Raw genomic sequence first — 22,930 nt, forward strand, 5'->3', positions numbered from 1 at the left:
ATTAGCCAAAATCCTGAGACAAAACTGACATTTACTTTGTCCGACTCGCCGGATCGACTTTAATCCTCCACGTGTGGCAAAAGATCTCTAACGCCATCCCATCCCTCTGCTGCCGTCTAACAATTTTGAACACCTGTCCGACAGCTCCGGAGGACAGCGTGTTGCCCTTGCTAATGCGAGGACGGCGGAGGAGAAGTGCCCGAGGTAGGAGTCCCACGCAGCGCTGGTCATTCACTGCCGCTGTGCTTTTTAGCCTGAGCCCTGAAGACGGCTCCTGACTGTGACAACCTTGAAGTCAGTCCTCCAAATATAACTGCAACTTTTGGTTCCTACTTTGTATGAGGACAGTGCTTCATTACCAGACTCACCCGGAGTTCATCACTAAAACCTCTTCAAAAGACAGACACTGGTCCATCCCAGTACACACACACCTCTTTAACTGACACCGGCTTTTGGATTCAAGATGAGTGCACATTATAATATTGTCATAAGTTACCATACATGATGATGAACGTTCGTAACTTCTACCAAGCCGCTGAACCCACCACGAATCACGGCAGCACTGCCACCTACGTGCTAGCTATCTGCGAGAAACAAGAGCTATGGCACGTGAAATGACAAGACTGTGCAACTGAATCAGGACCTGGACTGAGTTCCTCTGAGGACAGGTCTGGCTTAAATCACTTGGTGACTGGACAAGAAACAAAGGGCTGAATAATCCACTACAGCAGGATCGATCGAGCGATGAAAACCGAAATGATGTGTATGTGCCCAGCCGACTTGCTCCATCAGCGGCCGCCTGGATCACACAGAGTTTTCTGATTGTGTCTGGAGAAGACCCCCAGACCAGTAGTTCACCCCGTCTGAGATAAACACTCCAGCTTCAGCACCTCAACTTTCTGATCCCGCTGACATTTTGGGGTGGTATTGTTATTGATTTAACGTTGCTGCGGCAATTTGTCTGTGTCCAGGTTTCAAACTTATTCCAGAGCAGTGAAGCTTGCACTGAAGAAACCGCCTCGTTCTGCGCGCCAAGTCGAGGTCACTGACTCAGACCAGCATCTACCCCTTTAAACAAACCACCTTTGAAGGCTCAACATCACGGCACAAGTCTGTGCTTGGGAAACTTTCTAAAGGTTTAATGCTGCTAAATAATTCAGAGATATTGACTTTAGCCATTAGCACTACTGATTAGCGAGCTGCTCCTGAACAGTGAGCTCGGTTTGTCGCCTCTCATTTATTGACATCATGAGAAATCTATTCCATAATTTTACGTTTACTTACAGGATGAGAGGAGCTGATGTGCTGCTGAAGGTGAACTAGCAACATTTTTTTGAAACTGTGCCGGACCCTCAACCCCACCAAGGGAGCTACGGTATATCATAATTATATCCACAGTATGTCAAGATATGAACGTTCAAGATGTAAATACTGCTAAATCAACAACACAGATTTCCTGCGTTTGTGCGGCACATATAGCTCCGTCAGTGGCAAACATCAGTTTACTGCTTACCCTTCAACTTACAGCTAAGACCCGCCAACCACAAACACAATCCTCATTTCCTGCTTGCCATTGATTGACAGTTGAAGCTAGCAAATGGCAGACATCAGACTTTTTATATGCTTTTTTATTATAATATTTATAGCTTTGACGAAACCCACAGTCATATTGTATCGTACCGATATATCTGGCATGAATATCGGCTGAACTGAAGAATGTTGGAGATGAAGAAGAGCAAGGCACTAGGGGGGTTCCTGATGAAGAAGGATATGAAGGCGGGACTAGAGGAGGATCAAGGGACGTGAAGGTGGAGGAGTTGCTGTGGCAACCTCCTGGTGGGAAGAGCAGCCGTAGTAAGAAAACAGAGCGGTAGATAGTCATGCTGCGCTGGCTTTTCTGCAAGCTACTCAAAGGAAGTTCATCAGTTCTGCATGCTCAAAACTGTCATCAATGAGAAGTAACTTCTTGAAAACATACCATTTCAGAGACACGGGTTTGCACTTGATGCGCTGCTCCTCCACCGCACTTGATCCTGACACCAACAGAAACACACCTCAAGAATCAAAGGAATCAAACGAGACTTCAGATTTCAAAAAGTCGACCGGGTTTTCAAGAACAATTTCCCTCCCCTGCGCCGACAGTGGAATGGAAATATTAAACAATAAGGCACACTCCACACGGGATACGATCAACCCAAAGAACTTCTAAATGTTCTTTAACAAGGTCAGCGGCGACCACGGTCCCCTTTGAAGCGGCGGGATTGACTGACTGCTTATCTGCTATCATGAAAAGGTCAAAGCGTCTTCAATCAATAGAACCATCTCCCCCTCAAAGACGGGGAAAGTGATTGGGATGCTCCAGAGGCTGGTGGAGGGAAGTACACACAGTCCTTGACCATGATATGCTGCTTAAAATGTAAATGAGTGGATGAATTATAGCAGGAGTCAGCAATGAATACGCACACAGCCACAACTGCTGTTTTTGCTTATAATTTTTTTTTGCGTGTTTGTTTGGCACTTCAGAGGATTGTTGGATCCCCACCAAGTCGTCGGAACCGCTCGGCTCGCGTAGGTGTTGGAGTGCTTTACAATGACAACACTCCAGAAACAAGGAACCCACAGCGACTGGAAAACGCTCGGCAGTTTGGGTTTCTCTTGACGTCTTAAAAAGCTCTCGCTGCAGCTATTAAAACTGCTGTACGACTAATTAGCCGACCACTGTGTGATGAACTGTGGGCTCCCGACTCCCCTGAAATGTCGTTAATGTCATCAGAAGAGAAAAGTGCTCTCCTGTTTTAGGACAGACAGCTGCGAAACGCTGAAAACACAAGCACTGCAATCGCTAGGAAGATTCCAGTCACAGCTCCAGGGTTTCCGCTACATGTAAACAGCTCAATGCCTTTAGAATAATGGCCTCTTTTTTTAAAGGGGAAATCTCACCTGAGAAAACATCAAAACAAAAACGCATTATGGAAATGGACATCAGTGCATTTTTAAGGGAAAATCCAGAAAGAAACACCACTAAATAGTATGGCTGAAAGAAAAAATCGTTGCGCTGAAATACTGTGATACTTTTCTGGAATTAAGGTAACTTTCTCTTCCGGATTACTTATTTCAAATTCTATTTTTATTAAAAAAAACCTGCAGAAATAGGCTATGTATGATACAATAACAGTGAGAGGAGCTAAATCCATTTTGTTAAACTTGATAAACAGTTGCGTAATGAAGCTATTAAGAGTAGCCTCATGCTAACTTTAGCCGTCAATCATTAAACAGGATGCTGATAGCAGAAGGTGTTTAACTACTTTTTCCAACCAAAGAACCGTATTTAGAAACAACAAATATGGTTTTATTTATAGTGCGTGACTCGGTCTGGTTGATATTGTGGCCCAGTGCATGATGGAGTTCGACACCTGTGGTTCAGACAGGAAGCTGAACGGTACGATCACCGTCTGTAACACGACAGCTGACAACACGACTGCACCACAGGTCCCTGGTTGAATCTCATCCCATCATCAAAGCGAGCGAATTGTGAGCTGGTCAGGGTTAAATTTGATGACACCGTGCAGCGTGTTCCATTACAGCACGATGCACAGACCTTTGGAGGCCTGAAGAGAATGATGGTGAAGTCATGAGTGTGAGTGAAGGGGGAGAAACAAGCTGATCAACATGCAGGCTGAGGAAGTGGAGAGCGATTGGACAGCTGCCAGATAAAGATCTGTCTGACATATAGCCTTTTAAATAATCCAGCTGTAAATACAGCATTTAGATTCATTAACATCCCACTCTGAGGACGCGACGCGGCGCAGGGGGGTTCTGCCTGGGCGATCACAGGGAGCCGACGGGGGCGGGTCCGCCTGGTATCGACGGTATCGATGCAGCGCAGGTATTGGATCGATGCCAAGTCATTCATATGCAGGTGGACGAGTTCTGGTTTCAGGTGTCGAGTTAAGGTCGGGCTCATCGGGACATGAGAGTTCCTGTCGTCCACGCTCGCCTTTTGTCTCGCATTATGACAGCTTCACATGTGGAGGTCAGATGGTTGACTGACGGAGGGCCGCAGGTTCAAATCCCATCAAGGACCATTTCCTTTTACTCTTTTTTAAACAACCTTGACATGAATTTGTTTTTGCAATAAATGTATTATTTTGAATTATAATTACAATTCAAGTTTATTTTCTATATCTAATGAATTTTATTATTCTAATTTGGTTTGATGAGTCTTATTTTCTCTTTAACAGTATTTTTCTATTTTAGATTTTACGGTTTTAATTTCATTGTTTATTTCATTTACTTTAACATCCTTAATTAAGTCTCTTTTTAGTTTGTGATTAGCAAACTACTGAACAAAAAAAAAAAAACAATAAATAAATAAATAAAATTATATTTTAAATAATAACCAAGTGTTATTGTACTTGTACTTGTTTTCTTTTTATTATTTAGTAGATTAATAATGTAATATTTAAAAAAGAATCACTTTCATCCTGTTTTTGTGTCTTTATGTTGATAAATTTGTAATTTTTTACAACATGCTAATACCCTTTAACTCTTTTAGGAGTTATGATTTCTGACACAAGGCACCATGTTCCTGAACATGTTAAGCGCGTAGCTCAGATTAGCTTCAGTTAGCAGCGACCACAGAGACCAGACAGCAGCCCTGACACAACAGTATTCCGAAGCATGTTTCGAAACAGGAGCAGGTTCTGTTGGTGTAACATCTCTGTCAGCTGATGTTAACGCTCCACCAACCAAAGCGCACCCTGTTCGGAGGTGGAACTCTCACGTCTCTCGAGGAGCCGCTGTTTCTCAGCGCGGGTGTGAAACGTACAGGTTGCTCTGTCATTACCATCACTTACGCTCCGTCAGTCAGTAATCCTCGCTGACTTCATAATGAGAGGAATGTCTGTTTGCATGAGGAGCAGGGGAGGATTCCTGAGTAAAGCCCGCGTTTATTGTAGCACCGGATGAACTGTTGTTGTTTACTTCCATCTGGCGCGACGTGAATCAGCGGGGAAATAAAACTAACAAGCTATTGGATCGATCAATCCTGCATATTCAACTCGCTGCTGCAGGTTTGCTCAATTGGGAAGCCATTTTTAATTCACTTTTCACTCTCATATTGAAAAGAGATTTACTAAAACATTAGTGGCACTGGAACACTGCGAAGATGTCCTAACCTGATCCATCACTGTCCGGGTCTCTGCTGCAGACCGGTGGGAGATGACTGTCTGTCTTAAAGCCCTGTTTGGATTCGACCCAGCTGGACCTGCTTCCTTCTGAACCCTCTGAGCTTTCCAAGACAAAAACTCCCTCACAAATAAATGTTTCAACACACGTGAAAAGCGCTATCTGTAGGGCTGCTAAACTGGTTGATCATCGGCCAATCAGAATCACGTTTTTTTAAAATCTACTCCTTGTATGTATCTAATATTATTCTTCTCAATAATAGATTGTCATCGACAAAATACTTAAAAAGCTACACTCCTTTGACCTGGAAACGTCAAAATTACTGACAGGGGTAGAATGCTAGCCAGGCTAAAGCTAGCAGGAGCAAACCTATGTTGGATACTTTTACTGTCTGCATATTTTTAATATTAATATAACAAAGTGACCATTTTTTCAGAGGGCGTGGCACCTCTCATATGGCGGTGGGCCACGATTGTTTACACGTAACGGAAACCTTTTACTTACAAAACTTTAGTCGCGTCATCTATTCTATGACGAAGATTTTCCTGTTCGGGTGGCTTCGACCATGTTGCGAATCGTGCTACCGTGATAATTAAAGAAAAGCAAAGCCCCGTCACTGACCGTGCTCTCGTCATCGCTGTCAATCTAGCACGATAAGTGGCAGATTTTAAAAGTCCGCAGCGTGAGACACATTGAAACTGGGGCGTGAGCTTGCCTGAGAAAAGTCTGACAACGCTGACTGCGTTGCTGACAGAAACCTGTTCTCGCACCTTTGTGAATTAATTATCGGACATCAGGATTGAGGACCGATGAAGTAAAGCTCATTCGGTTCGGAGAAAGTCATCAGCGGAACTTTTGAAGATACGACCGTCCGCGCTCTGAGTAACGCTGTTGCAGGCAGAAATAGTTTCAGATTCCAGATTAAAAGAAACTTTTTCAAGAGATGGGCCCCATTTTTGCAGCTTCCAGTCAAGGATGAGGCCGTATCTATATATAGGCTTCAACAAAGAAAGATAAAGGTGCGTGAAGCTTGAAACATTTTTCACCTGACAACCTTCGGTATCACACTGATCCAAAAAGTCTGCTCAAGACATGCAGATTAAAGATGGCGCGGCTCACACCTGTGCAAGGAAGTGTGCCGCCGCATCTATAAATCAGCGCCTTGGTCAACCTGCCCGAGAGCTTTTTGAAAACCATTTTCCAAAGATAATGCCAGCTATTCCTCTCAGCCCCGGGGACAGGAGCGCCAACCTCATGAATCATTACCCGTTTTAGAGGCGCAGCGACATACATCTCACCTTGCTGTGTCCGCTGGGTCCCGTCTCCCGCCTCCTGGTGGGCACAGACGTGAGGTGGCGAATGTAAATGTCCAAAGTGTGACCGGAGAGCGACAATAATCCGGTCACAAAGCATGCTGACTCGCTGCCGACTCTAACTAGGTCTCGGTGATGAAAGTGGAAATGACATCTCTACAGTTCACTGTGGGTTTGATGAACATCGCCAAAAACCAAAAAGCATTTGCATTTTATCTCAAAGCAAACAGTAATTGGATACATCATAGAGTGAAGGGAGTTTGCGGCAGTTGGCTTAATTGCGTGTGGGAAAAGTGTGTGTCTGCGAGTCGGAGTGAAGCGTTGGCAGCTTTGCTCCGTTAAAACCTGGACATTTTTTTAAAGATTTGACTCAGCGTGAGCCAAAGTCCACAGACGTTCTAAATATACAGACAAAAGCCTCTTAAACTCAAAACAGGGAACGTTTCATTTCTTCCTTTTTAGCATTCAAGTGTGACGCACAACTGTGGCTGCTGACACACAACACCACCATTTGCACATGAAGCCTTTCGGGACCACCAGGTCGGCTAATTTGAGACGCACCTGGTTAAGCTCGACACGCGTAGGCAGCAGGAGACTCCAGGTCGCAGGGGCAACAAGGGAAGCCCTAAGGCTCAATAGGTAGGATTCCGAGGCGTTCCTAGGCCAGCTGAGAGAGGCGACTAAGATGAAGAACTGCCCAATAAGAGCACTCAACAGTCCCTCATACCTCCACACTTCTAGAGTCCGGTCTCACACCACAGCAGCCATTTTGAAAATGCTCTCCCACCATGTTCTTAACACTCATCTCCCACACACGTGTGAACAAACCACACGCGGCAAACGATACACTCTTCTTTGATTGAAAACACCAACTGTTGACTCGCATATCTCCACAGCGTCAGTACACAAACGGTATGGTTTGCTCATCGTTTCCACTCTCATGCAAGTAAACCTGCCTGAACCTTTATTTACTTCCCCCATGATTCGGACAACGTAGATGAAGTGATCTAGAATGAACCTCTGAACCACGTTGGAATGAAACGCAGCCTCTTATCCAATGTCCATGAAAATCTACAATAAATACAGTTTATTGTGGGGGCAAAACGAGCCCCCCGCACCTCCACCTCCACGACCCAAACCGTGCCGTAACCTCACGCTGGGATCATCCATTACATTTGCGCCACGCAAAGGACAATTCCACACAACTCCCTCCCTCTCCAGCGCGTAACCTTGAAACGTTCTTATTGGAAGTCTGATGAATGCAGGTAATGTGCAACAGTATCGGGTCGTTTGTGATATTGGAGGCCACATTTATATATAAACAGGAAGCTGGAAACAACTTATCACTGTGGGAACTGAGCGGACAGTCCATTAAAAGACCTGCAAGTCCTCGTACCTGCTCGCTGGCTTTGAATTCTCAGAATAGGTCTGATATGAATGGGAACACAGGTTTAGCATCGTCACTGCGTCGGTTTTCAACTGACCTGTGAGACAGGTTTCGCACACAGTGAGGCTCACCTGCTGTAAGCAATGCAGTTTGGAGACTAAGAGATCGGGGAAAAAGAGCAAGACAACAGGTCCACACATGCTCGATCAAGGGGCCGCACACGGTCCCGACACCACACTTTTTCATCCCAAAAAGAGTCCCATAAACCACTTCGACCTCATTAAGCCACTCAAACATAAGCATAACTAAATTTCTATTTTCCATATTTGTGTGAGAATCTCCAGTCAGGTCCTCAGGGGTGAGAAAAAACACAATTTTAATATTCACGACAAAGGCAAATGTGCCTATACAGGCATTTAATATTAAATATAAATTGTTATATATGCATAGACATCAATCAAGAACACATATTTTTGTAATGTCGTGATTTTTTTAAGAATATCTCCTCCAGATTAATATAATATTTTTGAACCTACCCTTCTTTATAGATATTTACTGACAAAATAGAAGAAATTAATTGAACATTAGATAAATATATATAGATTATACGGACAATATTTGCCCCAAAATATGTCTAAATTATTAAAAACATTATTTCAGTATTTTATTGTCTAAAAACATCCCCATCTCATTCTCCATTTTCATCATCAATCACATGAGGGTGTAACTACTTACTTATTGGGTCTAACTGTTAAGACACATTGCTATAAATGAAAGTGAATTAAACCAGAGTGCTGTGCAGTGGAGAAGCACCTTTCACATCGATCATTATCTTGGTCCATGATTCCCTTTGGTGGGTTATGGGGGCTGGAGTCGTCGGAGGAGGGGGAATCCCTGGACAGGTTTCTAATCCATCATGTCGACAGACCACCACTTACACACAATAGAGATGCCAATGAACCTCTGTACAATGGGAGGAAACCAGAGTGCTGAGAGGACACGAGTACGGGGAACATGGGAACACAGAAAGGTACCAGGTAGCAGCAACCTGACGTTTTTAACTGTCAATAGCTCCCATTCATCCAGCTCTTCATTTGAACATGCTATTTAAACACCAGGTCTCATTCCATTAAATTCAGAGCAGCATGTCGACAGATTGTGCGAGCCAGGGATGTTAATGCGTTCCACTTGTGATATTCCACATTATTAACAACTATCACTCTCACTTTTTCAGCCCCAAAATGAAGCATCTCAATGGGAAGAAGGCCGACGCGGCCGCACTGAAAGATTACGTGGCTTTATTGGAGTCACTCATCTTCACTTGTGTCATACGTTTGGGCTTAATCCGATCAGCGCATTGTGAGAAACATCTGCGGCTGGGAGACATTTTTGGACGGCCGTGGGGAATGTTCCTCGGAAATCGATGCAGAGACATCAGGATAATCAAAAGAGAAAGATGCTGTTGATGTGGGGCTGTTTTTACCCGTCACCGAGGCTGTTAGTGCAGCGTGACGTGGCGGGGTCCTGTCAGCGTTAATGATCTCTGATGGCATCAAGGTTCTGTCAGGAGCTGCTCACAGCCTGCGCCCTCGGAAGCCCGCCATACATGAGAATCTGTCATCGCCGGCCCTCGCTGCCAAGAAGCAGCGTCCTAAAAACACCATCCATCTGCCACATCAGCGGGGAGACAGAGTGCAAGGCGCGCACTTTCCTCATCTTTAGCTAACTCAGCGAGGGGCAATTAGGGATCCTGATGTCTGATGTTTTACTTAGATCCACCCTTTTCTGGAACCTGGGGTTCCCAGACAGCTGAGGTGGGGGGGGGAGACACCGCCGTGGTCACTACTCTGAGTTTGTTGACCACTTGAGCAAAGACTAAATCACCATCACCAGTGTCACGTGAGAAGCTCACCCTCTTCCAGATCCGAACTCCAGACCGCAGCTTGCAGACATCCCAACTGTGACCACACGTACTACAGTGTATTAGCATGATAATTGCACGTGTGTTCTCAAGATAGCATCCTCAATTGTGGGAGCTAATTCTTGAACTTACATGCAGTGTCATCACAAGTGTTGCAAATGGGCAACACATCTGCGTGTCGGTATTTGTCCGCACCTCGGTTAAACTGAGATATACTGTATATATATATATATATATATATATATATATATATATATATATATATATATATCGAGAGAGAGAGAGAGAGAGAGAGATGAGAGGTGATAGATAGAGGGCTAGATATGTGCGACAACATCATTGAGACTGTGACACGTGTGCACACAGTGACACCAGTGAAGGCTGGGAAGAGTACCTATAAACATTAAGACTTGAGAACACGTTAAGAGTTTAGCTCATTCCAGGGCACAAATGCCATAGGGTACATACATTTGCACACACACTCGAAGATGCCAGCAGATAGCACTGAAACACACATGTAAGCGGCGGCGCTTGTGTGTGAGCGAGCACATGCATTGTGGTGATGTGTGCGGTCCATAATGAGAGTGTGTGCGAGGTAGTTTAGCCGTGACCACAACAGCCTGCATCACTGTGTGCGTGTGTGTGTGTCTTTGCACCAGTTTCCCAGCCCGACCTTGTGCGTGACCTTGTGCAAGCCAGCTGATGATGCAAACGGCGCAGCGAGCCCCACGTCAGTGCTCCCGCCAGCTCATACCCAATCTACATATCCGGCTCCATGGTTTGTTTAAGAATGCAGAGAGTGACATTTAAGCTCAGATTGACCTGTATGTAATGTTCTGGTGTATTTGTGCGTGCAAATGTCAGTGTATGTTCTAATTATCCGGAAAATCAAGCGGCTGAAAGTCAAAACAAAATAAATGACAGCAGCCGAACGTCCTGAAAATGCGACATCTGGACGACAACAGTGCGGCGTTTGTGCTGAGCGGGCGAATGTGCGAGGAGGTGCCGAGGTCGGGGCGCGTCTCTGCGGTCAGACGCGTGATGGGGACGTGTCGCGGTGAGCAAAGTGACACTGCTGCGGTGAGACACAACTACCCACGCGGGGACAGATAAAAGGCTATTTGAGCTCTAATGATTCATAAAATTCACAGTTGGGTTTGATGCATTGCAGCCGCATGATGACTTTATTTATTTCCAGCACGGGGAAAAATAAAAGTGTCTCCCCGGGAGGGGAAGGGGGGCGCACATACATACATGGGGGAGGTCTGCCGCGGGAACCCAAAACGGCAAATAGCACTTTTCCAGCTCATGCATATTCATTTGGCCACGACTTGGGGAGGGAACCGGAGTTTTGTGCGCCATCATGGAGGCAGGAAGAGACGCAGACTCACAAGCTGATCTGTAAATGAAGTCCTGCTGGTGTGGGACGCACTGGGACGCGGCCTGGTGGGAAAATTCATCACCCACTGAAGCTTGAATGGCTTGGAAAGTGCTGTGAGGACCAGTCCAGGGTGACCACCTACTGTTCAGTCTCAGACCTGTTCTACCCTGCCTGCACTCTCTTTCACGCTTCCCTCATCTGTCTCTCACCCTGTCAAGTGTAGCAAAATAACAGGATCGAATGAGAGCTTTTTTCAGAACCTCAGCAAAGGCACACAAAAACCAGCAAGGCACAAAGGTTTGAGTGATTATTTGAGAAAGATTAACAGGGACACTTTCTGAAAGAAAAATGACATATAAATAATGGACAAAACGAGTATGAGAAAGAAAATACATTTTATTAAAAAGATTTTAACATGTGAGGTGACAAAAATTTCACTCACAAAATGTGATCTTAACTAATTAAAATTATTGGTCTTTTATGTATTTTTTTAAATTTCATAAATGCATTATTATTATTGTCATTTCATTATTTGTTTATGTGCTTTTTTTGTTTCATTTGGATTTTTGTGCCCAGGAGGAAAACTTGCCAGAGAGTGAACGTGACTGTTTTACAAAGCTGTTTAAATAACTTGTTATAGTTTGTTAAAAAAAAGAAAAAAGTGTTTGTAAGGCGCAACAGTGTCGAACAAAAGGCAGTGTTGGATGAAAGACAGTCTTCCTGCTCAGCTTGCTCCACTTCAATTCAACTCTCCACAAACAGGAGGCTGTAAACGCAACAATCACCACACTGTAATATTCAAAGCGAAGTGGGGCAGCATCCATTCAGGCCAAGACCAAATCCAAGTCAATCATGACACCAAATCTGATCTGGTGTCTAATTAATCCCGGCCGCGGCCCAGGATGAATAATGCAGCAGCAACAATGGCTGAAAACGGCTCAAAATGTGCTGCGAGAGTTTTTTAATTAGATGGTCTGTGTGTGAGGAGCCATCTGGGACAAAGTGAGATCACAGCGATGGCGGATGAATAGCAACAGTTTCGACATCTCACTGCAGACTTGCTCATACACAGCGACGGGCAGCGAGCAGAACAATGTGCCAGATTTGGAGAACGTCTGATAGCAGATCATTTCACAGGCAAAATAGCAGCGGAAGAATAATGGGCAGGATTTAAAACCACGGACTCTGAGCCGCTATTATGAGGTGCTGCGGCAAAAACGACTATTGTTGATCATCAGTGAGCTATTGCAGATTCTTCATTCATCATTAGTGGGCGCCGTCATTACCACTGTTCCCCTGCTACATACCCACAATGGGACGGAGATGAGACTGATGATGATGTGCTGAACAATACATGAGATTGAGTTTCATCATGAAAAAGGGAAACACGTTTTAGTTGTTTTACGTTGCTTATGATTCTTTAGAAGACGTGACATTTATATTTTAATCAGTATAATAAGGCCTCATTTGGCTTGCTTTTCTTGTGAACAGGTTTATTTATTTATCTGCTCCTATTCATTATTTCTGGAAAAATAATGTAAACTTTTGTAGCTGCAGTTTTTGTGATGTTAATAATTCCGTATATTAAAAAGATAAATCAATTGTTTCCTGCAGGGTCCATTTTTCTCTTATAAATAAGACTTATATTTTACCATATTTTTCACATTTTTCTAAAATATTATACATCCTGTTGATCTGAATAAAATATTAATATTTTCTTAATTTTTATCTGTTAATATTACTCATATATTTATAAAGAATGTATTTATGTTAATCAGTAATTTTGTTTTTACAAAAGGCAAACAAAAGTGATTCATAATTTTGGACTTAAAAGGATCATAGACGCATTTTCTGACACTGTATAAAAATATACAATCTGCAAAACATCTTTCCGGGCTTGTAATAATTTATTAAATTGTATTAAAATTTTTTAATTTTAATGTGTTTAAATAATTCACATTTCTTTCACTTTTTAAACTTTTCAACCATCATCAGGAAAACTTCAGTACAATTCACCACAGTTTCTTAATCCATCTTCTGATGGAGCAAACATCGCAGATGTTTATTATTAATCCTCGTGAAGATTCTGTCTGTTGCTGACAAGAAAGAGCTGAGCCAGAGGTCAAGCTCACCAAGCCCATATGTGGTCCACAAACAAACCAGAAAACATGGTTGATGGGGAGAAAAGCTCAGTCATCTGGGAGTGACTGAAAGCAGTACTGATTTACTTCCACATAGATGGTGTTTTCTCTGGCGTCAGGTTCTCCACTGGGAGGAGGCCCTGGGATAGACCCAGAACACGAACAAGAGGTGATGCATCTGTTATGAAAATTGTGTAGAAAACCAAGCATCTCTGCAGAGAGTGCTGCCCGACCAACTTCATCTACTTCGGGGGTCTCAAACTGATCCACCAGGGGCAGCAGTGGGTGCAGGTTTTTGTTCCAACCAATCAAACACATAGAGTTCCTCCAATCAGGTGTCAGCTGAAACAAGCAGCACCAGACTGACAATCAAGTGGTTACAGTCTTCAGACACCTGACGGGCGAGAAGGCGATTAGCTGGAACAAAAACCTGCACCCACTGCAGCCCTTTGAGGACCAGTTTGAGAGCCCTGATCCGGTTCCTCTCATCAGCTCCATGTCCCCTCCTCACCACGTCCACACCAAGGCCAGAGAGTTGAAGAATTCTAATTAAACGGAGCAAAATGGCCGCCTTCTGCCAAGGAAGGTCAGGAAACAACAAATGACCGGCGTCAGAGATCAGCACGGAGAATCACAGAGGTAGGAGAAGCAGCGCTGGGAGGAGAACCAGACGGGGCTGATTAGCCCAGCGCTTGACCTTTCCCTGTCATCCATATTCACAACTTCACACAACACCCTCTGAAGTCCGGGACAAGGAACCACAGGGGAGCAGAGTTGGCTCTCCTGGCGGTTGGGGCCATTTCTGCGCGTCTGTTTCCAATTTCCCCATGGCAGGGGTGCCTGTAAAACATTAGTGTAAATGGTTTATAATGCCACCAGTGGACTCTGAAATGGGAGAGCTGGTTTCAATCAGCAGTCAAATTGCTCCTGCATTACCCTGGCAGACGCAGTAGTAAATCACTCTCAGCCTCTCTGCTGCTGCTGCTGACGCTGAGGAACAAGCATTGTTAAAACTCTACCAAGCGTGCGAGGAGCAGCGCCGCGTCCGGGGCTGCGATGCCAACCAGGACAATGGCGGGTTCCTCGCAGCGTCCCCGCGGATTCAAGAGGCAGATAATCTGATGTCTAAGCAGAAAATCGCCTGCGATTCCATCTCTTAAGTGAATACTGTATCTGACCCCGCTGTGTTAAGTGACCGGCCGCTGATAGCTGCCTTAATCCCTGAAAACCAGCCTGAACCAGTTTGGCAAAAAAAAAAAAAAAGTCCCTGACAACGCCCCGAGAGTGGGGAGAACTTTAAATCCCAGCGCCGTGATCCCGCCCACCGCAGACCCACGCACCCAACCTCTCATTAGAACAGTGTCGGCCTAAAATTACTCCTCTGAGAAAGCGTCAGCTGGGAGAGGGCCACGCCTGGTGGCTTCCCAGCATGTGGTCGCCGGAGACCTCATAAACCCAGCCATGCAGCCCGGCCCCTCCTGGGCTTACCAGCCGACCGGGGCGCACGGGCAGATGCTACTATGGATAGGAACACCAGACCGGATCTGCTGGGAGGAGGAAAAACCCTCACAGCGTGACACCAATGCTCTTAAAGAATGGCGACATATTTGGGTCAAGAGCCCAACGGATACACAACAGGAAGTCAAAAAGTGGAATTATGAAATTAAAGAGCCAAAATCGCACCAACATCTGGCTCCACAGATGACACCGACGCACCAACTCAAGCACTTGTAACTGAACGTGTGATATTAATGAGGAGTGTTTCTCAAACTGTGTCACACCAAGGTGCAACCTTGGGACACGTCCAGTAATTTCACGGCCCTCTCACTCAAAATTGCTTGGAATTCCACCCGCTATTTTGGAAACAAGAAACCTAATATGCATAAGTAAATGGATCTTTGTACATGACGTGGTTTTTGATGGATTTTTCTTTCATAATTTCAACTTTTCTACTCAAATATTGCAGATATTTAGCAAAGTTTTTTCACTCCTCACCAGTAGTGATACTTGATTTAGAATCACTCCTTAAAGAATAAAAATGAAGGTTTATTTATAAGTGCATTTACATCAAATAAGTACAGAAAACCTGCCAAAAGTGTATCAATACAAATATTAGAATTATATTTTAATATCTTTAGTTTGTTTTCATAATGAATTAGCAACAATATCATAAATTCTGTATAAATTGTCTTAAAACATTTTCAAAATGAATATTTGTCTTGAGTTACTAGCAATGTCAGTTTTTGTTTTTGTATCATGACACCAGTATTTGTTCTGTAACTTCCCATATTCTCTCATACCTTGTGACATTCCTCAAAGTATTTCAACTTTGCTCATAATTGCACCAACGTCCTCATTAGCATAAACATCTCATCTGACTGACTTAAGTTGCTATATCAGTTTTAGAAACACTCATTTGTTTTGATTATTTGCACCCTAAAGTATATGCTCATGCTCATTTTAGAGTTCACTCGCCCACCACTAGGGGGCCAACTGAGAAAAACGTATAGCTTGCAGTAGGTTCACTAAAGATATGCGTCATTCGTGCAACAAAAGTACATTAATTCACCCTAAATTCAGAAACAAGCTAAGCACTCCTCAGTCAGCTACTTCCTTGAAGTCACTTGAAGCTGACCACAGCGGAAAAAAAACTGTTTTCAACTCATAAAAAGCTGAATAAGAAACAGTCATATGTTTTTCGGACTCAGCTTATGTCTTTTTTAAAGCTGCCAAAACTAAATTTGGACTCATCTCCTCCTCGTTCTAATGAGTGGAATGTTGATTGGTGACATCAGCAAATTGAGTTGAGTTGTAATTATTGCAGAGGATGTGCGCGATATTAATCCTGAGTGAATGAGCCACTGATGCAACCGGTGGAGTCAAAATTACCCAAACCCAAATTGCCGGCTTTAATCCAGCCAACACAGGTCGTGGGATAATTTTAATCCTATTTGACGGCACATTTCAGTAATTTAATGATTTGGACTCGTCGTTCCTGGTGAATCCGTTCAGCAGCTTTATATCTGCTTTATTTAAAATAGGGTTGCAAGCCACTTCTGACGACAAACACAACCCAGGGTGTTGTAGCCACTCCAGATAGCAACACAGTTTCTGCTTCATGGTGTAACACACAAATAGAAAAATGAGCAACTCAAAACATTGCAGCTATGATCTCAGATACGTCACCACGGCAACCCGATGGATGTTGCGCAATGCATAAACAGAAAATCCAGACATAAACTCATTTCAACTCATTTTTCGACTCACTGAGCATTTGCATTCAGGAAAACACTTTTGAAAAAGTGTGTCGACTTCATGTAGCAGTAAAACAGGCTAACAAAGCTAGAATGCTAAAGCTACCAACAACGACTCAACATCGCGTTGGAGAGTTTTACACCGACAAGACATTCTGATTACCTAACTTCTTTGTGTGTAACGCTTTGACAACATGCTAACAAAGCTACAGTTGCGAAAAAAAAGAAAGAAAATCGGACATTAAAACCAAAATGAGGTTTTCAGGAACAATATCGTGCTGTTACAGCCCTAACATTAGGGCTAGTCCCTGACGACTTGAGTGTCTGATTGTAATGTTGTAAATATAAATAAAATGTGTTGTAGACACTTGTATAAGGTTAAATGTCCTTTTGAAACTCTTCTTTTATGTGTCCTTTGATGGAATGGTCCAATTCTTTCGACATTTTGTCTCACAATGGTCATGTAGCCACAGCCATTTCTCCTCTTACTGCGGCTTGTGCTAACAGAAAGATGCCGTCGCGACTAGTCGACCTGATAGTGAATTATAGTCGACGAGTCGTTGCAGCCTGACATATCATTGAACATGTCCATGCTATAAATTGAAGCGACCAGAGACGAGTCGACTCTAAAGGACGACTCGATTAGTCGCCAGCTGCTGAAGTGTTTACTATTTGCAACACTACAATCAGATGACGATCCAGACAAGTTGACTAATAGTTAAGATAGTCAGTGACTAGTCATCCTTCAATATGGTTGTAATCTAACACAAAGCTGGTGTTTTCTGTTTTCTAATGACTGCTAAAGAAACTATACTCACACGTCGGCGGGTTCATCTCGGCAGTGAAGTTATCATTAAGGTAGTCAAGTTATCATTAAGGTAGTCAGTGACGAGTCGACTTTTTGAATAGTAGTCAGTCACAGACAAGCTCAACGCTACCTCCACTGGGGGTCATGACTCGGCACGTGACCTTCCTGTCGCACTGTACATCACAACATTCACAACTTTACCCGGCCTGTCAGCGTGAGCCTCGTTGATTCCCGGGGGACTGGTTGGATGACAAATCACTGCGCTACCGCATCACGTCACCCAAGACCGGGCCCTGATTCCCATCTGGACTCTTGGTCTAAACAGCGTCCCCCCTCGAGACCCCGACCAAGGCACAAACTCTTGAGCCCGAACAAAGGAAGAAAGGGACTTGGTGAGCCTTGGGTCCGACCCGGTAATCCCTCGGGAGTCCCAGAGATTAAGACCGTGTCGGCACACCACTGGCCAAACAGACCTGATCCGTGACTCACACACGCAGCCACCGCAGCACAACAGGTACAGTAGGCCACATGCGGACCAGCCGTTTCATGACGGAGCCATGAGCCACACTTCTTTATTCCCACTCGCCGTGCAGGCGCAGCTTGTGTTGCAGCCCAGCCTCTGATGCAACTGGGAGAAACTGAACGCATCATCCTGTTACAGTCCGGAGCTGGGCGGCTGTAACGGGACTCGTGCATGGCACACGGCTGACCACTTGTCCCTCAAACTGGGTGTTGCAGGGTGGACAGTGATGTGGGGGGCGGTGGGTGGGGGTCACAGACTGGGTGTTACAGGGTGATGACAGTGACGACATGGAACCTGCATCCACAGCTGCAGTCATTTTTAAGGGCAGATGAATGGCACCTCCGTGCAGCCCCGGAAACAAGAGGCTTTCAAGGTGATGATGATAAATCCTGAGACATGTTTCACATACAGGCGCGCGCGCATCGTGAGCGCGCGCGCCGCCGCCACGACAAAAAAAAACAGCAGAAATTACGGATTAAAACCCAGAAGAGTTTTCTATCAACATTTCTCCTGTTAAACCAGTAAAGTGCGGAAATTAAATGGCATTTTCTGCAGATTCCAAGTCTGTTTTTGCGCTGAAACAGCTTTAAAGTCGTGTTTTCAATGATAGAAAAAACAAGGTGCAGAGAGGTGAGTGAGTGAAGATGAAGGGGTGAATGCGAAGGCGTGAGAGGATGCGTTCAAGTTCAATGGTGGCTGTGTTTTAAAGCTTCACGGGCTACAGCACTTACTGAGTCTCCGCTCTGTCGTCGCCGGGAGCATCGCCGTCCTCCGCTAGTCCAGTTCGCACAAATCCACTTGAGTGTCAAAGCAAAAAAAGAAGCAAAAAACAGCAGTCCAGGGCAGGAAAACAGAGGGGGACTGTGGAAGTCCGGGGAACACGAGGTCCTGCACGGGCGTCCGGGGCTCGCGCACAGCGCTGTCCGTCCGCTGCTCCCAGAAAAGTCCCCGGCGGGTTCCCGCGACTGGGAACAATTGGTGAATTCAAGATGGAATCTAGTCCCCGTGTCTCCTAAGTTGCGCCCGCGAGTGCGGGAGTGCAGTCCTCCCCCGGAAGGAGCGGTGGAAGGTGAGGAGTTGCGACGCCTCGCGCGGCTCAGTCACGCTTCTCCTGCTTCTGTGGAGGAAAACGCTCAGGTCGGTCAGCGCGGTCTTCGGCTGCACTCGGCTCCACTCGGAGCTGCCGCCCGCTTCGGCTCCGTCACCGACCAAGCAGCAAGAATTGGACAGCTGAAAAAAAAACACCGTGCTACGTTTGAACAGCCGAGCGAGGAGCACCTGAGTCAGGGATGGTGAACGTTGACTTGTAAGATACGAAACCAGACTGTCGTCATCGTCAAGGCAGAACATTTATTTCTTTTTAGATTATTTTGACATGATTTAACCACACATGTGCTGTAACGACTCCATTAATAAAAGAGTGAATTTGCATTTTATGTAACTGTGTTGTTGATTTTTTTGTGACAGTCAGTTTTTATTCTTTGGTTATAGATTTATATTCCAACTCTAGGACAAGTTCGTTTTTTTATTTTGGGTTTTGTCAGTCAATATTTTATTTTTATTTTTAAAAAAGTTTTTATTGTTATTTTGGTGTCAGTAATTCGTATGATTTTCTTTTCATTACTTTATTTTTTTGTCCTAAATTATTTTTCTAAGGTTTTTTTTGGCCAACTTTTAAAATATTCTTCCCTCATTAATGTTATTATTATTATTATTTATGATTTTTTTCAACACTGTCTTAAATCCTTTTTATTTTATTTTATTTTATATCAGGAGCTGATCATTTTGATGGTCTTTGCATTTTCAAAGATTTTTTTTCCATTGCTAATGTTTTTTTGAAAGCGCAAAGACGAATTGGAAAAAAATGATGGTGGCAAAATATATAAAATGAATGAAAATTGCACTGTAATAATAATATAACCAAAAAACGTATCATAAAAAATATTATCGAAACTTATTTGGCCATTCCTCTTTTCATCAATAGCACAACAGTAGCATTCTTGGAGCCATGGAATACACGGAATAATCTGTGTTTGCTTTGAACAAGGGAGAGCACAACTGTGTTCATGCTATGCCTGTCAGCAAACCAATGTGGTGGAATTTCAGAAATGAGCAATGAAACTGCAGCCTTCCGAAAACCAAATTAAGGATACCTAAAAAAAAACAAAGAAAAGAAAACACCAGCAGCCACCACCGGTTCCTACTTAAGTGCTCATGAACATGCCCACCCTGGCTCATTAATATAAAATCAGGTCTCCACTAAATTCCTCGGAGCTCCTCAAACACCGCTCTGCAAAGATGTATAATAAAAAAGTCATAAATCAAATTTGCCAACAGGAGAGCACAAACAGCGTCCCGTTATCTCCATTTCTCACAGCAAACAGAAAGCTTCCCCCGCGCCGCTCCTCATCCTTGCTCTCACCTTGTGAGAGCTCCGGACACAGCTGTAATCTATAATTTATTAGGCCAGGCCAAGTTTGTGGCTCTTTGGTTCACGACAAGATTGTTTTTTTGGCCCGGCGGGTTGAAAGGGTTCTTCCTTCTTTGGCGCCGCGGCAAGCCTTGCAGAACAAGTTGTACGGTTCCGAGGAAGCGCGCCATGTAAATGTGAAATCCTTTCATGAGAGATCACACAAATGACTTCATCTGTGTTGTAGCGCAGGGTAAGTCCAGGTCGCCTCTGTGACCACACTGACTGAAAACCTCTTTGTGTGAGTGATGAAGACCTGAGGAAGAAAATCTACACAGCAAGAGACAGAAACAGGAGGGAGAACCGAGATGAAACACTGTGTGCAGGGTGAAGAAATGATCATTGTCAGCGCCACTAACCTGTAGCTACGCCAGAACACGCGGGATTAAAAGAAAATAAGAAGTGGAAAGGATTGAGTTCTAGATCTGAAAATAACCAAGTCAACATTTTAGCTGCCAGGTTTTCTAACATTTCTGCTCCAGCTGTGGGCTTTTTGCTGTGAAAACTTCAGCTCGTGACATCACTGACAGAGCTTTTGATTTGATTCAAGTCTGCGGTTTGAAGCAGGAAAAAACGAAGTACAATAACAGCGGTTGAATTTTGTATTCCGCGAGAATCCGCACAGCCCTCTACGAATTCATTACCGAGCCGGAAACATCTTGACTTCTCCCCTCCGCTCTGCTGGATGGTAAACAGGAGAGTTTGGAAAATTGTAATCATTGTTCTGGAGCGCCACTGAAGACCTGGAGGTGGCGTGGTGGACTGTGCTGCGGCCAGAAGGTCGCAGGTTTGAATCCGCCCCGGTTCCCTCCTGTGCTACACTTGTCTCTGACAAACACTCTGGTCTCCTCCCAAAAACATTTCGGTACACGCAAACCGAAGAGTGGGCTCGGAGATTCACAATTATTTCTAATGAAGATTAACCTGTAAAATAAGAATTTGTCCCGATAATCAACCCCCAAAAATGGCAGGGGCAGACAATCATGTTTAAAATGTTCAATATTTTAGTTTAGTTAAGGAAAAAACACCACCATCATTTCAACTTCCACGTTGCGTTTTCCAATTATCACGTGAGGTTACATACGATTTCTGTCTTGGAGGTTGCCGGAGAGAATCCTGGTGTTTGTTGAGATTATTGCGATGCACTATAGACATGAGAATCAGTGCCAGAATTTTACGTTGACGTGTGGCCTCAAAAATTACTCTTTGGACTTAAAAAGTCTTTGTCTGTCCCCCACTTGAGTTTGGAATTCATGTTGATCTTTTCATCAACAGCAAACACAATATTTATTGTCGTCATCTTGAAAGATGTTCTTATACATCATATTTCAACAGTGAAAAGCAAATATGAGAACCAGGTTCAAGAGGTGGGCTCTGGCCTGCAGCACAGGTACTATTTGGGCTAGTTTTCCCACTGTAAAAACTGGGGACAAAACTGGGTAGTTGGCGTCTGATTTGGATGTATTTTTATCTTGGGTGGTTGGTGAGACAGTTCTGGTGTTCAGAGCTCCAGTTTCCCCCTCATGAAACTGGTTTTGGCTCTCTAGGATGTGAAATAAACCTGAACACATCCCTGCATAGTGTTCAGAACTCACCAAGCTTCTCTGAGGAATGAAACTAAAAGATACGGCTTTATCGAGTGCCACTCTTCAGTGTGGATCAGTCTTTCCATCCTTTCAAACAAGAGATCTGGGTCAGAGGGTTAGGAGGTCTGCACCCAACTAAACAATGCGAGGAGGTCAGCGCGAGGGCTCGGCTTACAGTCCAGCTTGGTTGTTAGCGCATGAGCACTCAAGCGACTCGGGAGAATGCGCCGGCCGGGACACTCTAACCCCCACCACCAGCCTCCTCCCCGGTAATGAGGACCTGAATATCTTTTGGATTCTGACAACACTTCTCCTCGGCCGCCTTCCAACCTCACCCCGATCAATCGTTAGCTTAGCTGAACTGCAGCCACACCCACCCATTAAACGGTGCTCGACATGTTCTCCCAAGGTCTCACATTCCGGGGCAGGCCGTCCAGCCGTCAATCATCGGAGGATATCTGCTCCATGTAAGAAACGCTGTGATGTCACTGCAGCTGTCACGACCAGCGCCGAGTGCCCCGAGAGCCAGGTCAAGTCAAGGCCTCGCACAGAGATGCAGTTTGTGGTCGTAGGTTCCCCAAATGACAGGCGTAAATGTGGATCCTTTATGAGGGTCTGAGAGGCGGAGAGAATCCCTGTGACTTTAGTTGGCCCAACTCAACACCTGCATGAGATATATCAGGGTCACCTTATTTTCATGTGCCTTACGTGATATTGGCCAGAGGGTTTGTAGCTCCAGAAATGGTGCAAGTCGAGTCAACCCGAACTTATGTCGTGGGTTCTCGTACACAGGTGTCGGTGGGGCCGGCGGCGCTATTTGTTTCCTTTGATACAAATAGGATTTTTCACAAGATCTTGCCGGGGAATGTGGCTCCACTTTTGCCCGGAGAAAACACAAGGCAGAAGCTCAGCTGTGCAGTTGTTGATTCATATGTCCCTGCACGGCTGCCCCCAACCTT

At 44.6% G+C, this 22,930-nt stretch overlaps 1 protein-coding gene across 20 annotated transcripts in view; it reads right to left on the reverse strand.

The window, feature by feature from the left end:
* LOC128769236 (receptor-type tyrosine-protein phosphatase F) overlaps positions 1-19,180 on the reverse strand; it is a 160,064-nt gene extending 140,884 nt beyond the window's left edge. For 8 of the 20 annotated variants that reach the window (XM_053882755.1, XM_053882758.1, XM_053882752.1 and 5 more), the window contains exon 1: positions 18,647-19,178. The gene's annotated coding sequence lies outside the window, so the exon portion shown is untranslated. Of the gene's footprint in view, positions 1-1,978; positions 2,034-18,646 lie in introns of all 20 variants that reach the window. The other 12 variants (XM_053882745.1, XM_053882748.1, XM_053882749.1 and 9 more) reach the window with 4 other exon arrangements.
* Positions 19,181-22,930: the final 3,750 nt, after the last annotated feature.

Source organism: Synchiropus splendidus, chromosome 13, assembly GCF_027744825.2.
Source record: "Synchiropus splendidus isolate RoL2022-P1 chromosome 13, RoL_Sspl_1.0, whole genome shotgun sequence".
NCBI lineage: Eukaryota > Metazoa > Chordata > Actinopteri > Syngnathiformes > Callionymidae > Synchiropus > Synchiropus splendidus.